Source organism: Talpa occidentalis, unplaced genomic scaffold (genome assembly GCF_014898055.3).
Source record: "Talpa occidentalis isolate TD23 unplaced genomic scaffold, MPIMG_talOcc4v2.1 talOcc4.6, whole genome shotgun sequence".
Classification (NCBI taxonomy): domain Eukaryota; kingdom Metazoa; phylum Chordata; class Mammalia; order Eulipotyphla; family Talpidae; genus Talpa; species Talpa occidentalis.
Window position 1 is genome coordinate 87,638,043 of NW_023604972.1, and position 9,493 is coordinate 87,647,535.

Below are 9,493 nucleotides of genomic sequence, written 5' to 3' on the forward strand. Positions count from 1 at the left end.
ATATTTTCTATTAAAACAACCCTTTTTGTTGTTTGCTTGTAGTTGCTTTTGGTTTTTGCAAATACATATTCTTAACAACCATGTGTAAGTTGGTATCGATTGTCTTTGATGTCAATGAGGGCTAAGAACCTCTCTTTACTTAATGCTTAATGCATTTTGTTACTTGCAACATAGTGTTATTTTATTGACCAGTTTTCTCACACACTAGAGAAATAATTAAAAAGTCTTCATTATTTTACTACTATGATTTTATCTACTTTTTACTGAATTGATTGATTATATAATTTGGAACACTTTCTCCTTTATTTTTTAATTTTTGAATTATTTAACAATGTGAAACATCAGTCATTGACCAGATACCTCCATGCTTACTCCCAGCCAGATGACCTCAGTTCTGTTGACATCCATTGGCTTATTTTTTTAAGATTTATTTTATATATTTTTTACATCATTTTTCATTTTTGCACAATGTATGCATTTTCATCTTGGTTATATTCCCCATACAATTGCCACCCCTCCTTATTTTGACCCTAATCCCTCCTCTCCTCCCTCCGCCCCCCATAGTGTGTCTCTGGCTTATAGTTGCTTGTTGATTTTGATTTTATTATAATTAGTCTTTTTCCTGTCCATTGGCTTTTTTTGTTTTGTTTTGTTCATTAATCTGCTTTTTCTCCTGGGGCCTCCCTGGTGGTGTGGGGGGTTGGGACGCAACCTGTGGGGCTGTCCAGGGCCACTGCAGCACAGGTTTGATCCCCAGTGGGCCGGGGAGCAACCCACATGGTGCAGCAGACCTCTCCTGTCTCGTCCACTGCTCCCCTCAGCAGTGTATTTCAGTCAATCTGCCTGTTCTCTTCCCCGCTCTGTCTCTGGTGAATCCTCTCAACCCCCACACCTCTGGCCTATACCCCAGTTCTTGTGTGCATGAATAAATAAAAATCTTAAAAAAAAAACTGTTTTGTCTCCTTATTAATCCCTTTGAGTTCTTTCCACTTGCTGCAAATGGCAAAATCTCATCTACTTTTTTATAGCTGAATAGTACTCTATTGTATGTATACATCATATCTGATGTCTGATTTTATACCAAACCTGGCAGCTTAACTCTTCCCTCAGGTCCCAGCAACCCTCCCTTTGGTGATGATGGGATTTGTCATTTCCAGTGTCTTGATGGCTTTGGTCTGGAGTGGGGGTGGAGTCCACAAAGTCTGTACGGAATTAGCTCAGGACATCCTTCCCCCCTAACAAGAGCTGTTGAGCGACTGGCTCCAGCGTCACCATGGACGGTGTCTAGCTCGCTGCTCCCTTCGGAGCTCGCCTGCTCTTCGGCCCAGCCACCCCTGCGACTTCGAAGCCTCCTGAGTGACCACCCGTCTGACAGGCCCTCTGGCCTGGAGACTTCCCCGGCAGGTGAGCTGCTCTGGCAGAACGTCGTGCTGCGGCTTCGGTCGAAGGTACTTTGGGTCGGTTTCCCTTAGCATAAATAAAATTCTTTGAGCGCCAGCCTCTGACTGCAGCTTGCTTCCTGCTCACGACAGTGACCCACCCGGGTCCGCGCGCTCCAGCCCCGACAGGAGTGGAGCAGAGCCTCCCGGTTCCCACCCCCCCAGCCCGCCCCGCCCCGCCCTGCCCCGCCCCGGCCGCCCCTCACTGGGCTCACCCGTCCCGCCAGCACCGCGAGCGCAGGTGTCGGAGCGCGGCCGGGGCCCCCTGGGCGGTTCCGGAGGGACCCGACCGGCAGGAGCTGCCTCCCGCGGACCTGCGCGCGGGCGGAGCGCGCAGGCGCAGTGGAGGCGGGGCGGGGCCACCCCACAAGCTCCCGGGGCCACGCCCAGGTCACACGCCAACACCCAGCCCCGCGGAGCCCGCGCCCGCCGCGCCGGTCATCACCGGGAGCCCCAGAGCCCATGTCGCCTCCAAAAGGAGCGTCCACGGAGAGGGCAGGAAGCCGCGGCCCCGTTCCCGAAAGGCCTGTCTGGGGATCGCGGGCCCTGGAGACACAATGAGCAGCGCTGCGCGTGGCCCCCTCTCTGCTCCGTCCCGCCGGCCTCCCCGTCGGGGGCGACTCTTCAGCGCGTGCTGCGTGGAGGACGCGCTCGCCTGGGCTCTGCGAACGCACGTCGTGGGCTCTCCTGCCCCACGCGGACGTCTGGGATCTTCCCTCTTTCGCTCAGCCCAGAACGTCCAGTCCCGCTCGCGACAGAGCGGGCGCCGTCAGCCGTGGCCTCGACCGTGTCTCAGCAGACCCCTTGCAGAGGCCCCTGAGCCCACGGGTGTTGGCCGTGGCTTTTGCAGCATGCCCCGCGGCCTGCGGAGGAGGCTTTCATTAGAACCACATGATAGACAGGTGGATGGGTGTTTCACCTCTATCTCTATCGCCAACTCTTTCTCCATCCAAGAGGGCAGGCAGGTTTATTCTAGAGATGGAGAGGAGAGGGCAGGGCGCCGGCCCAGGCACCAGCACGCTGACAGAGCTGCCCTGGCGGGGGCAGGCTCCAAAAGAGACTACCGCCCCGTCACTCACGGATGGCGGTCGGTCGCGGTTCGTGAGTGAGGAGCCGCTTCTCCCACCTTGGCGGAGGCGCCAGGTTGGCTGAGAGACGCGCCTGCATGGGCACAAGCAGGCAGAAGAAACTTTTCTTGCTTTGGGGACTCTGACCCTGTGCTTGGCTTTGGAAGTCACACCAGTTCTCTGGTAACAAGGGAAGGGCAGACTCTGACATACCTTAGGCCGCCCCAGAGCTCTGGCCGGCTGTGGTGTCAGGCAGCGCCGCACTGTCACAGAAACGCGAGTGAACTTCAGCAGAACGCTGCCACGAAAGCTGAACCCGGCCTTTGTGTTCAATGAGCTCTTTCAGAGCCAGTGACTCTGGGCTGGAGAACATAAAGAGGAGGGTTAGGCAGAAAGAACGGATGATCAGGTGATCTAGACTTTGGGAGGAGGGAGTCTGTGAATCCGAATTAGATTTAGAGCCCAGTTTCAAGGCTCAAGGTTTGAAGGTAGAGTCAAGCTTCTGACCTTTGCCCCTTGTGTGTTCACGAGGTGTCCTCTGAGCATTCTCTGGGAGGTGACAGATTCATCAGCTGTTCCCCAGGCATTCCTGGTCATGCCTCGCGGTATGGACCCATCTCCCACGGGATGAAGCATCCTCCTCTTGCTTCACTGAAGAGGTGCCTCCCAGAGGCCAATAGATAATTGGCCAGGCCTGATGGACTCAGTTCAGCTGAGAATGTTGAACTGCATCGCCAGAATGGCAACTTCAGCAGCTCTTTCATTCCAGCAGACCACATACAGGTAGATTCAAGCCATGGAAGTGACCACGGAGACGTAAGTGCCCAAGGGCCTGTACTTTCCTTTTTTGTCCTAGGACAATGTGTGTTGGCTTCTGTCACCTCTTGAATGCTTTGTTTGGGCTCCATCAGCCTTCCCTGACAGGTTCACCTGTTCTGAGGTGCATCTGAGGATGATGCTGAGGCGTGTGTTCTCATTGTCCATGGAACATCTGGATCCCACACTTGCTCTGATTTATGTATACAAGAATTGGGGTACAGGCCAGGTGTGGGGGGGGTGAGAGGATTCACCAGAGACAGAGTGGGGAGCAGAACAGGCGGAATGACTGAAATACATTGCTGAGGGGAGCAGCGGGCAAGACAGGAAAGGTCGGCTGGCCATGTGGGTCACCTCCCCGGTCGGGGATCGAACTTGTGCTGCAGTGGCTGCAGACAGCTGCAGTGGCTGCGGATAGCCTCACAGTGCTGCGTCTTAACCCCTTGCACCACCATGGAGGCCCCTAAATTCATCTTTATTTTTTTTTTTAAAACTTTTTTTTTTTTTTAAATAGAGGCATGTTTATTTATTAATTATATTTGTTTGTTTGTTTTGTTTATACATGCACTGGGTACAGTCAGAAGCGCGGGAGGGTGAGAGAATTCACCAGAGCCAGAGTGGGAAGCAGAGCAGGCAGAAGGACTGAAGTACACTGCTGAGGGGAGCAGCGGGTGGCAGGAGAGGTCTGCGCACCATGTGGGATCCTCCTCCGGTGGCCAGGGAGCAGCCGGGGATTGAACCGGCGCCACAGAGGCCGCGGGCAGCTTCGCAACCCAGCGCTCAACCGCTGCGCCACCGGGGAGGCCCCTAAATTCATCTTTAAAAAACAAAGTTATAAGGAAAAACTTGAGAGATTTCAATCTTTCTAAAATTTATTGAGAAGTGTATTTGAGCAACTTATAGTTGTTCTTTCCTTCTCACTGATGTTTTTATGACTTGGCCATCTCTAAAGGTAATATATTCTAATACATGATTATTATATAGAAGCATTTTAGCAGACAGAGTTGTAGGAGGCAGTTTAATAAATGTTTTTACTCATTTTTTTAAAAAGATTTATTTATTTATTTATTTAAATAAGGACTGGGTACAGTCAGAAGCGCGGGAGGGTGAGAGAATTCACCAGAGCCAGAACGGGGAACAGAACAGGCAGACCGACAAAAAACACTGCTGAGGGGAGCAGCGGGCACAGTAGGAGAGCTCTGCGCGCCATGTGGGACCCTCGCCCAGTGGCCTGGGATCGAACTGGCGCTGCAGAGGCTGCAGGCAGCTTCACAGCCCAGCGCTCAACTGCTGCGCCACCAGGGGAAGCCCTGTTTTTACTCATTTTTGATAGATATTTATACTGGTTGATTTTATTAAAATAATAGACCAAATATTTTTCTATTGACTTCTGGGTTGGTTTGTTTGTTTTTTTGGATAGAAGAATTGGGGTGTAGGCTAGAGGTGCAAGGAGAGGACTCACCAGAGACAGAGTGGAGAGCAGACCAGGAGGACTGACTGAAATACACTGCTAAGGTGAGCAGCAGGCAAGACAGGAGAGGTCTGCTTCGCCATATGTGGCTGGGAGCTCAGACCATAGTGGTAATAGCACTGAGACTTAACCCTGAGGCTGCAAGGGAGGCCCGAATTCTGGGATTATTTTGTAGGCCCCTATCACCAAACAATAAGGGACTTACCTTATGGAGCTGACATACTCCTTAGTTTACATTACTCCTAAAATCCTGATATAGACAGTAAAATATACAAATCTCATAATCTTTCAGTTTTATACTAGGTTTTCAATTTTAGGGATATGTTTTTCTCTACCCATTTTTATTGCACTATACTTGATAAAGTTGTGTATATTTAAGGTGTATAATATGATTTGACACACATCTTCTTTGTGGGGTATAGACTTTTTAACTTTCAATAGTTTTGAAATAGATCATAGACTTAAAAATAAAGGTAGTAGGAGGACAACAGCTTTAAGTGGAAAAGATCTCCTTACAAGATGAAATAGAGGGAGCCTGGCAGCCTAGGGGTTAAGTCTTAGCGTTATCACCTCTATGGACTGAGCTCCATTCCAGGGAGCTACCCACATGGCACAGAAGACCTCTCCTGTCTTGCCCACTGCTCCCCTCAGAAGTGTATTTTAGTCAGTCTGCCTGTTCTGTTCCCCACTCTGTCGCTGGTAAATCCTCTCACCCTCTGCATCTCTGGCCTAAATCCCAGTTCTTCTACGCAAAAATAAATAAAATTGAAAAAAAATTGAAAAAAAAAAAAAAAAAAACCTAAATAGAAATAGAAACTATCATGTAAAAGAATAAATTTTTAGAAGTGGGTAAACTCTTTTCTTCTATAAAAACAGGGGCAGGGGCCTCCCTGGTGGCACAAAGTGTTAAGACACAATCTATGAAGCTATCCGCAGCCACTGCAGCACAAGTTCGATCCCTGGCCAGGGAGTTACCCACATGGCGCAGCAGACCTTTCCTGATTTGTCTGATTCTCCCCTCAGCAGTATATTTCAGTCAATTTGCCTGTTCTGTTCCTCACTCTGTCTCTGGTGAATCCTCTCACTCTTCACACCTCTGGCCTGTACTTCAGTTCTTGTATGCATAAATAAATCTTTTTTTTAAAAAAAAAAAAAACAGGGATGGGAAACAAAATACATTTTTAACAAGTTAGGAAAATTATGTTGGTAATGAAAATTCCCTTCTAGTCTTATTTTTCAAAAATAGGCTATGTTTGGTGGATAATTTCCTGCTCCACAGGGGAGGCCCTTATTTATTTATTTTTGTATAGAAGAGCTGGGGTGTAGGCCAGAGGTGCAGGGGGGTGATTCACCAGAGACAGAATGGGGAGCAGAGCAGATGGATCTACTGAAATACACTGCTGAGAGGAGCAGCAAGTGAGACAGGAGAGGTCTGCTGCACCTTGTGGGTTTGCTCCCCGGCAAGCTGCAGCAGTGATAATGCTGAGACTTAACCCCTAGGCCACCAGGGAGGCCCATATCCATGTTCTTTTGGAAACTAGTTTTCCCTAAATTTATAGGATTGTTTAAGTCCAAAGATTTTCCACAACCCACTATATTGTAAACATGGAAATTCATTTTTCAAAAAGCAAATAAAGCATAAAAATAAAAACTCAGGCTACACAAATTCATCTTTCTGTGATAATAATGTTCACCAATGGTAACAAATGTATGATTGGTAGGGGAAGGAGATGTATGTAGGGAGCAGCAGTGTATGGGAGATCTCAATTTTGCTGTGAATTTAATACTGCTTTAAAAAATAAGTACATTAAGGCAAGCAGATCTCTCCTGTCTCGCCCGCTGCTCCCCTCAGCAGTGTATTTCATCAGTCTGCCTGTTGTGTTCCCTGCTCTGTCTCTGGTGAGTCCTCTTACCCTCCCGTGCTACTGGCCTGTACCCCGGTTCTTGTATAAATAAAATAAATCTTTAAAAAAAAATAAGTACATTAAAAGGCACTTATTCTGAAAATTTTAAGTTGATAGTAGAACTCTGAGAATTCATTTTATGTTCATTTAGTTGTTATTCCATGTATTTGTACTATCATATATTCTTTAAGCAAATCAGTTGATTACAGATCAAGATTAGATAAATGGATCTTATATTCTATTAGACAAGAAAGTTTGTGACAGAGGTTCCAGATTTATATAGTAGATTCTATTATCTGATTACATTCTCTAATAATTTATAAAAATGTTCACTATTGATAAATAATGTTCACCAATGCGTCATATGCATGGTTAGTGTTTTATTCTTTGAAGATGGTTCTGAAACATCATACTAACTCAAGCTAAGAGGTGAGGTTTAAAATAGTTTTATAAGGGTAAGGTATTACTTATGGATGACTGTTCACTCTACAAAATCTTGATCATAGAGGTTATTATACACCAAGTTGGCAGTAGCACCCAGGCTTTCCAAATAGCCAGTCATCATTTTTCTCTTGTTTGCATACACTTCTTCTCATTAGCTGCCTTCTGCTTTTGTTGCATGATCTCAGAATCCCTATAATGGGGGAAAAGGCTGTGAGTTGTTAAAGAAAAACTGATTTTAAGTTCTCATTTGTATCTATAAATAACCCACTCAGTGTATTAGAAAATAACTTAAAGAAGATATAAACATTCTTGTTTTCCCATTTCCATGGATTGAGACAGCACAGGAAGGCAAAAAATGGAAAGACTCTTATGGCCGTCTAATTTGTATACCATCTCTATTGTTACCATGACCTTTGGGCAAATAACCTAAAAACCTCCTTTTAAAAATTAGAGCAATATATCTCAGGGCTGATCTTAGGAATATGTATGTGAATGTGTGGGGGGGGAGGAAGGTACCTGACATTGGCTACATATAGAAATAATGGCAATTATTTTTGACTGTCAACAAAATTAATTTTCTTTAAATTTTTTTCCCTGAAAGAGGAGGACTATAAGAAGACTATAGATCTCCTAACTAGTACCTAGGACTAGGACATAATTGTTACGAAGCAAATCAGGTTCTTCTAAGTCAAGAAATAGCAGGTGATTGAAGATTATACCAAATAAACCTCCAAGTGCCATATAAACTGTGAACTGCAACTACAGTACCTGGGCTATATGGCCCATGAAACCCATATTTTAAAAATAAATATTAAATGGCTATTTATTCAATGCCAATCATTTTCAATACGTAGGTGTTTCGTTGGCTGTGGATTAAGCTGTGAGCTCCACACCAACTGTTATTATTCCCATGTTTCAGATTAAAAAAAAATTAAAGGCTTAGAATTAAATAATTTCCCCCCAACCACATAAAAATCAAGGCCTGCCTAATTTCAAAATCAAGGCTCTTTCCTATGTTGTTACTGCAGATTTAGTATGCCTGCACACAACAGTTACTCAACTGCTATCCTTAGAGCCAGTTCTACAAAGGATCTAAAAAATGCTTTATTTTTCATTTCTCCAAAATGAAAACTTCAGTGACCTGAGAATTCCTTTAGTGTCACTCACCTTTGTTTTCTCTGAGAGGCGGTTAGATTATCCTCTTTTCTTTTTCCCTTGCTTATTTCCTGGGATTTCTTCATGTTTTTCTGACGAGCAAGTTCTCGTTGATTTCCACCTACAAAGGCAAACAGTTACGCTCTTTCCCCATCTCCAAAAACATCAGTAATTCCACCCCAAGACTCTTATTTAAATGCATGTGAAGTTTGCTTTTTTAAAGTTAAGTCAACAGCAGAGTGCAGCAGTGGATGGCATTCCTCATCTGACAGGGAGGCAGCTTAGCCACTCAAGGTCTTAAGAGTATCAGCATACCAGTCAAGGTGTTCATAGATACCACATCTCTTAAAACAGACATTCCGGTCGTCAATGTGAGCCAGTATTCCAAAATAAGTACTGGCTTTTGAGGGGTGTGGGTGGAGAAAAATTCACCGAGCTCACACCTCGCACAATTCCACTGTAAGGGAGCAAGTGCAGATGCTTAAGAGGGATTACCTGCAAGGGCCAAACAAAAGAACTGGGGAGAAGGCGGCCGGAGCTCCCTCACATCATTAGGCCTTGCGACTTTAGGGACCAGTTATGAAGCACCCAGGCCAGGACCTCTTCGAGGGCGGGTCTTTGTACACCTCCTGGGAAGACGCTCTTTAGTGTGTAAACTCGCACCAGCGGGGCCGGTACCTGACAGACCTTCCAGACCCGACCGGAGTCAACCTTCCCTCTCCCCGCGGATTAGAAGACTTGGCCCCGCCGCGCCATACCCAGGGGCCTCTTGACCCAACCTCCGCCTGCCACCAGCCGCGCCTCGGAGCTAGGCTCTGTGCTAGGGGTGCTCGCCGGCTGCGCCCCCCGCCCCTCCGCACACTCACGGGCCATGCTGACGACGGGACAGAGAGCGGAGAAAGCGACTCGGAGAGGCGACCGCCCCGGCGCACTCTCAGCGGCGGTTCACCCAAGTCGATGGGGAAGGCGGGGCCCGCGCGGGAGCCCCGCCCCGCCCCGCCCGCCCCGCCCCCGACGCCTCAGCCCCGCCCACCGAGCGTGGCAACCGCAGCGGCTGGCGGGAGCGCGGCAGCGTGTGCGCGGCGGCTCAGGCGGCCCCGGGGCTGGGCGGTCAGGAGTGGGGCCCGGGGTCCGCAACTCCTGGGAATTACGTGCCGCCGGGGCCTCTTCTGCTTCGCAAGTTTGGTAGAGTTCAGA

At 47.6% G+C, this 9,493-nt stretch overlaps 1 long non-coding RNA gene across 1 annotated transcript; it reads right to left on the bottom strand.

Annotated features, from left to right (window-relative positions):
• Positions 1–6,856: 6,856 nt before the first annotated feature.
• On the bottom strand, positions 6,857–9,278 carry LOC119260526 (uncharacterized). Its single transcript, XR_005128740.2, has 3 exons — positions 9,163–9,278; positions 8,309–8,417; positions 6,857–7,331 (listed from the first exon to the last, which is right to left on the bottom strand). It is a non-coding gene; the product is annotated as an uncharacterized LOC119260526 (long non-coding RNA).
• Positions 9,279–9,493: the final 215 nt, after the last annotated feature.